We start from the raw sequence: 7,495 nt of genomic DNA on the forward strand, positions 1-7,495 counted from the left end.
CATTTATTATTTTGGATTTTTTGATAGTAGCTATGCTAATGGGTGTGAGGGGGTATCTCACTGTAGTTTTGATTTGCATTTACATAATAATTAGTGAGGTTGAGCATCTTTTCATGTGCTAATTGGCCATTCGAATATCTTCTTTGAAGAGATGTCTATTCAAGTCTTTTGCCCATTTTTGAATCAGGTTATTTGTTTTTCTGTTGTTTAGTTTTAGGAGTTCTCTATATACTCTTGATATTAATCCCTTATCGATATATGATTTGCAAATATTTTCTCCCTTTCATGGGTTGCATTTTCACTCTGTTGAAAGTGTCTTTTTTTTGGTGGGGGGAGGTTACCAAATTGCTTTATTTGAAGGAATGGTACAAAAGAACTAAGTAGATGTTTTGGTACAACCTATAGAAAAGGTAAAGGTAACCCCTTTACCAATATGCATGCACTGCCTTGGTGACCAGGGAAGTCACTCAGTGGGTATGGGAAGCTGGTGTCAGCCTTAGCTCTTGTTATCATTGTCTCCCTGAGTGTGCTTGTCAAAGAGATACTCTTCCATGCCAGATTTGGGGGCCCCATCTTGTGCAGATCGATTTTGTGGTCGCCCAATTCTTTGGATTACACCTGCTCATTCAGGTAATGAGTCTCAATGAAGTCAACAAGTAGGGGTTGTTTGTGCAGTGGCCAGTTTGTGCAGCTCCAGTAACAACTGATTCATGCTTCCCAAGTGTAATACACGCTCCATTGCATTCACCTTGTTCTCCTGGTCCTCATGATCTGGTTTCTTGATATCCTGGAGGAAGATGTAGTCACCTCATTGGTTCTGCAGTTTCATCAGTTTCTCAGCATGTTTCCTCCCCTCATGAGATTGGTGAAGAAACTATTTGGCCAAGTTCTTCAAAGCTACATTATTGCAGTCAAAGTAGTAAGACATGGATAGGTAGAGGTAGGAAGTTTAGGGCTCCAGGTTGATCTGGCAGTTGATGGTGGCCTCTGAGTCCTGGTGGTAGTTCTGGCCCACCAGTGAGGGACCTCGGTGGTCAGGGCAGGTGGCGAGGAGAGACGATGGTGGCTGCCCTGTGCTGGAGCAGCAGCGGGGGGCCTTGGGGCAGTCTGAGAGCACTGTGAGGAGGGGGCGGAGGGCTGGATTAACGCCTGTTCCGTCCAAGCACAGTTGAAGCAGGAAACCATGGTTGGTTGAAAGCGTCCTTTGATGCACAAAAGTTTTCAATTTTCATGAAGTCCAACATGTGTATTTTTTTCTTTTGTTGCCTGTGTCTTTGGTGTCATATTCAATAAACCATTGCCAAATCCAATGTTGTAAAGCTTTCGCTGTTTTCTTCTAAGAGTTTTATGATTTAGGTCTTAGTTCTATGATCCATATTGAGTTAATTTTTGTTAGGTAAGAGTCCAACTTCATTCTTTTACATGTGGCTATCCAGTTTTCCCAGCACCACTAGTTGAAAAGACTGTCCTTTCCCCATTGAATGGTCTTGGCACCCTTGTTGAAAATCAATTGACCATATATGCAGGGGTTTATTTCCTGGTCTCTATTCTAATCCTTTGGTCTATATGTCTATCTTTATGCCAGCACCACACTGTTTCATTACTATAGCTTTGCAGTAAGTTCTGAAATCAGGAAGTATGGGACCTCCAGCTCTGTTCTTCTTTTTCAAGATGGTGTTGGCTCTTCTGGGTCTCTTGAGATTCCATATGAATTTTAGGATGGCTTTTTTCTATTTCTGAAAAAAAAATGGCATTGAGATTTTGATAGGGATTGCATTGTCTCTGTAGATTGTTTTGAATACAATGGACATTTTAATAATATCTAGTCTTCTAATTCATGAACGTAGGATGTGTTTCCATTTATTTGTGCCTCCTTTAATTTCTTTCGGAAATGTTTTGAAGTTTTCATTGTATGTCTTTAACCTCCTTAGGTGAGTTAATTCCTAAATATTTTATTCTTTTTGATACTATTATAAATGGAACTGTTTTACAATTTCCTTTTCAGTTTGTTCATTATTAGTGTCGAGAAATGCAACTGATTTTTCTGTGTTGGCTTTGTATCCTGCTATTTGCTGAATTCATTTATTAGTTCTAACAGTTTTTTTGAGGACTCTAAGGGTTGTCTACATACAAGATCATATCATCTGTGAACAAAGATAATTTTACTTCTTCCTTTCTGATTTGGATACCTTTTATTTATTTATTTTCTTTCTATTCCTAGTTTGTTGAGAGTTTTTTTTTTTAATAATGAAAGGGTGTTGAATTTGTCAAATACTTTTTTCTACATCATTGAGATGATCATGAAGGTTTTTTTTTCTTCATTCTGTTAATGTGGTGTATTTACATTGATCAATTTTTCGTATGTTGAACCCTCCTTGTATTCCAGGAATAAATTCCACTTGGTCATGCTGTATAATACTTTCAATATGCTGCTGAATTTGGTTTGCTAGTATTTTATTGATGATTTTTGCATCAGTGTTCATAAGGGATATTGGTCTGTAGTTTTCTTGCAGTGTCTTTGTCTGACTTTGGTATTGGAGTAATGCTGGTGTCATCGAATGAGTTTGGAAGTATTCACTCCTTGTCAATTTTTTGAAAAGTTTAAGAATCATTGGTATTAGTTCTTCTTTAAATGTTTGGTAGCATTCACCACTGAGCCATCAGGTCCAGGGCTTTTATATTTTGGGAGGGGAGGTTTGACTACTGATTTAATCTCCTTACTATTATAAGTCTGTTCAGATTTTCTATTCCTTTATGATTCAGACTTGGTAGGTTTTGTGTTTCTAGGAATTTGTCCATTTCATCTAGGTTATCCAATTTTTTGGCATACAATTGTTCATAGTATTTTCTTATAATTCTTTTTATGTAGAACTCATTAGTAATGTCCCCACTTTCATTTATTTTATTTTAGTAATTTGTGTCTTCTCTCCTTTTTCCTAGTCATTCTAGCTAAAGGTTCACAAATTTTGTTGATGCTTTCAAAAAACTGATTTTTGGTTTCATTAATTTTCCCCTATTGTTTTCTACCCTTTATTGCAGTTATCTCCACTCTAATCTTTATCACTTCCTTTCTTCTGCTAGCTTTGGATTTATTTGTTTTTTCTTTTTCTAGTTTTGTAAGTTGTAAAGTTAGATTATTGATCTGAGATCTTTCTTGTTTTTTAATGTAAGTGCTAATAGTTATAAATTTCACCCTTAGCACTGCTTTTGTTGTGTTCCATAAGTTTTGGTATGTTGTGTTTTTGTTTTCATTGGTTCCTCAGTATTTTCTAATGTTCCTTGTGATTTCTTTTTTGATTAATTTTTTTAAACTGTGTTGTTTGATTTCTACACATTTATTAATCTTCCAGTTTTCCTTCTCTTATTGATTTTGAACTTTACCTTGTGGTAAGAGAAGATATTTTATATAATATCTATCTTTTTTAGTCTATTGAGACTTAATTTGTGGCCTAACATATGATTTATCGTGGAGAATGTCCTTTGTGCACTTGAGAAGAATGTGTTTTCCGTTGTTGTTGGGTAGAGTGTTCTGTATATATCTGTTGGATCTAGTTGGTTTATTGTGTTGTTCAAGTCCTCTCCTTACTTATCTTCAACTATTTGTCCTATCAGTTATTGAGAGAGGAGTATTGAAGTCTTCAACTATTATTATGGAACTATTTTCCCCTTCCATTCTGTCAGTTCTTCTTTACATATTTTGATGATCTGTTATTAGGTGCCTAAAATATTATAATTGTTATATCTTCTTGATATATTCAGCCATTTATTAATATACAATGTCCTTCTTTGACTCTTGCAAACTTTTTTGATTTAAAGTCTATTTTGTCTGATATTAATATTTCTACCTCTGCTCTCTTGGTCACTATTTGAATGGAATGTCTTTTTCCATCCTTTTACTTTCAACCTTTTTTGGCTTTGGATCTAAAGTGAGTCTCTTGTAGACAGCATATAGTTGGATCATTATTTTAAATCCATTCTCTCAATCTTTGTCTTTTAATTGGAGAGTTTAATCTATTTATATTCAAAGTAATAGGGCTTCCCTGGTGGCGCAGTGGTTGCGCGTCCGCCTGCCGATGCAGGGGAACCGGGTTCGCGCCCGTGAGCCATGGCCGCTGGGCCTGCGCGTCCGGAGCCTGTGCTCCGCAACGGGAGAGGCCACAACAGAGGGAGGCCCGCATACCACAAAAAAAAAAAAAAAAAAAAAAAAAAAGTAATAACTGATAGAATTATTTTACTATTTGTTTTCTATATGCCTTATACTTTTTTGTCCCTTATTTCCCACATTGTTGTCTTCTTTTGTGTTTAGCTGATTTTTTTTTTTTGTAGTAAAACATCTTAATTCCCTTCTCATTTCCTTTTGTGTATATTTTAAAACTATTTTCCTTGTGGTTACCATGGAGATTACATTTGATAACCTAAATTATAACATTCTAATTTGAATTTATACCAGTTCAACTTCAGTAACATACAAAACTTTTTCTATACAGCTCCATCCCCTTTCTTTTCAGTTATTAATGTCACAAAATTACATCTTTATACATTGTGTGTTCAAAACCAGTAACTAATAATTGTTATTTATAATTCATTAGTCACTTAAATTCCATAGGAAACAAAATGTGGAGTTACAAAGCAAAGTTATAATAATACTAGCTTTTAGACTAATAATTGTTTTTTAAAAATGTATTACTCTCTTAAATCATGTAGAAAACCTAAAAATGGAGTTACAAACCACTTTTATAATAATACTAGCCCATGTATTTACCTTTACTGAGATCTTTATTTCTTCGTATGGCTTTGAGTTACTGACCAGTGTCCTTTCATTTCGACCTGCAGGACTGTCTTCAGCATTTCCTGCAGGGCAGGACTAGTGGTAACAAACTCCCTCAGATTTTGTTTATCTGGGAATGTCTTAATTTCTCTCTCACTTTTGAAGGTTACTTTTGCCAGGTATAGGATTCCTGGCTGACAGTTTTTTCTTTTAGCACTTTGACTGTATCAGTCCACTGCCTTCTGGACTTCAAGATTTCTGATGAGAAATCTGCACCTAACCTTATTGAGGATCACTTGTATGTGATATATTGCTTCTCTACAGCTGCTTTCAAGATTCTATCTTTGTCTTTCAACAGTTTGATCACAGTGTCCCTTAGGTGTGGGTCTCTTTGAGTTTATCCAGTTGGAATTCACTGATCTTCTTGGTTGTTTATATTCATGTTTTTTTTTTAATCAAACTTGAGAAGTTTTCAGCCATTATTTCTTCAAATAATCTCTTTCCCTTTCTTTCCCTTCTTTTGAAACTCTTATAATGTGTGTATGGTGGTTTACTTAATGGTGTCCCACAGTTCCCTTAAGCTCTGTTAACTTTTCTTTAACCTTTTTTTTTCCATTCCTCAGACTTGATCATTTCCATCATCCTATCTTCAAGCTTGCTGATTCTTTCTTCTGCCTGCTCAAATCTGCCTTTGAAATGTTCATTTTAGTTATTACACTTTGTAGCTCTGGAGTTTCTTTTGGGTTTCTTTTTAGGTTTCCTATCTCCTTATTGAAATTCTCCATGTCTTCTTTTAGTTCTTTGAGCATCTTTATGATAGTTTTTAAACAGTCATTGTATAGTAAGTCCACCATCTGGTTTTTCTCTGGGACAGTTCTGGTGGTGTGTTTTTTTTCTTTGAGTGGGCGAACATTCCTGTTTCTTTGTATGCCTTGTGATTTTTGTTGTTGTTGAAAACATGAACATTTGAATCTAATGATATGGTAACTATGGAAATCAGATTCTCTCCCTTCCCCAAGGTTTGATGGCTTTTGGTTTTGTTTTGCTTTGCTTTTTAAAAAATTGCAATAGGCTCTCTCTGCCGAAGATCAGCCTGAGATATAGACTTATGGTCTTCTCATGTCTTTTTAAAAAATTTTTCTCATGGTATAATTAAAAAAATTTTTTTTTATTTTTCTAAATTGAAGTATAGTTGATTTACAATGTTGTGTTAGTTTCAGGTGTATAGCAAAGTGATTCAGACATATATATCCCTTTTTAGATTCTTTTCCCTTACAGGTTATTCCAATTCTCAAGTCTTTTTTAGTCCTTGCCTTTCCCTGGGCATGTCAGGTGACTTTCTTTTTAAAAAAAAATATTTATTTATTTATTTGGTTGAGCTGGGTCCTAGTTGTGGCAGGCAGGCTCCTTAGTTGTGGCAGGTGGGCTCCTTTAGTTGTGGCTTGAGGGCTCCTTAGTTGCGGCTCACCAGCTCCTTAGTTGAGGCACGTGGGCTCCTTAGTTGCGGCATGCATGTGGGATCCAGTTCCCTGACCAGGTGAACCTGGGCCCCCTGCATTGCGAATGCAGAGTCTTAACCAGTGCGCCACCAGGAAAGTCCAAGGTGACTTTCTGATTTCTGCTGTATATACAGTTGCTTTTGAATGTCCTGGTGTTTAATGTCTGGTTCCCAGAATAGGGGATAAGCAGTCTGTGCTATGCTGAGAGCTGAAATCGACCAACATAGCTTCTTGGAAGTTACAAACCTTCAATGGACTCTAGAGTTACAAAATAGTTACATCAGACAGATTCTTCCAGAGCAATTGTTGTCCAGGTAGGGAGGCAGATTCCTGGTGCTTCTTATCTACTATCTTCCCAGAATTCTCTCTTCAGCTTTGATTTTTTAAAATTGCAGTTTTATATCCCATAGTACATATTCTGAAATCACACCAAAATTTTAAGAACAAGACAGGAGTATAAAAATATAAATGAAAAAGTTTGGAATTGGTAGGAAAGGAAAAAAAAGGTCACCTGAAATGACAATAAAAAATTATTTCACTGCCAGCATTATGGTTTGTGGTAGGTGGAACAATGCCCTCTCCTCCCCCAAGATGTCCGTGCCCTAATTCCCAGATCCTGTGAAAATGTGAGGTTACATAGTAAAGGGAAATTAAGTTTTCAGGTGGAATTAAGGTTGTTAACCAAACGATCTTGAGATGGGGAGATGATCCTGGATTACCCAGGTGGACCTAATGTAATCACAGGGTTCCTTATAAATGGACGTGGGAGGCAGAAGAGAGAGAACCAGAGAAATGGCAGTGTGAAAAGGACTCAGGCTTGTTGCTGGTTTTGAGGGTAGAGGAATGAAGCCATAAGCCAAGGAATAAAGGTAGCCTCTGGAAGCTGCAAAGAGGTGAGGAAATGGATTCTCCTCTAGGGTCTTCACAATGAACACAGCCCTGCCAACATCTTGGTTTTAGCCCAGGGAGACTCATTTTGGACTTCTGACTTCCAGAACTGTTAGATAATACATTTGTATTGTTTAAGCCACTAAACTTGTGGTAATTTGTCATGGCAGCAATAGGAAAACTAAAAATGGACTGACGAGAAGGGAAGCTGAAGGTGGGGAGGCAAGTAAAGATCAAGGCACTATTATGTAGGGGCAAAAGCAGTAGACATGAATTAGAAGAGCAGTTGAGGTTCTCAGTTCTGAGAGTTTCCACCTGTGTGACCCAGATCAAGTTACTT

At 36.7% G+C, this 7,495-nt stretch overlaps 1 pseudogene; it reads right to left on the bottom strand.

Annotated features, from left to right (window-relative positions):
* Positions 1 to 399: 399 nt before the first annotated feature.
* Positions 400 to 4,821, bottom strand: LOC102974235 (ferritin heavy chain-like; annotated as a pseudogene).
* Positions 4,822 to 7,495: the final 2,674 nt, after the last annotated feature.

Source organism: Physeter macrocephalus, chromosome 11 (assembly GCF_002837175.3).
Source record: "Physeter macrocephalus isolate SW-GA chromosome 11, ASM283717v5, whole genome shotgun sequence".
NCBI classification, from domain to species: Eukaryota; Metazoa; Chordata; class Mammalia; order Artiodactyla; family Physeteridae; genus Physeter; species Physeter macrocephalus.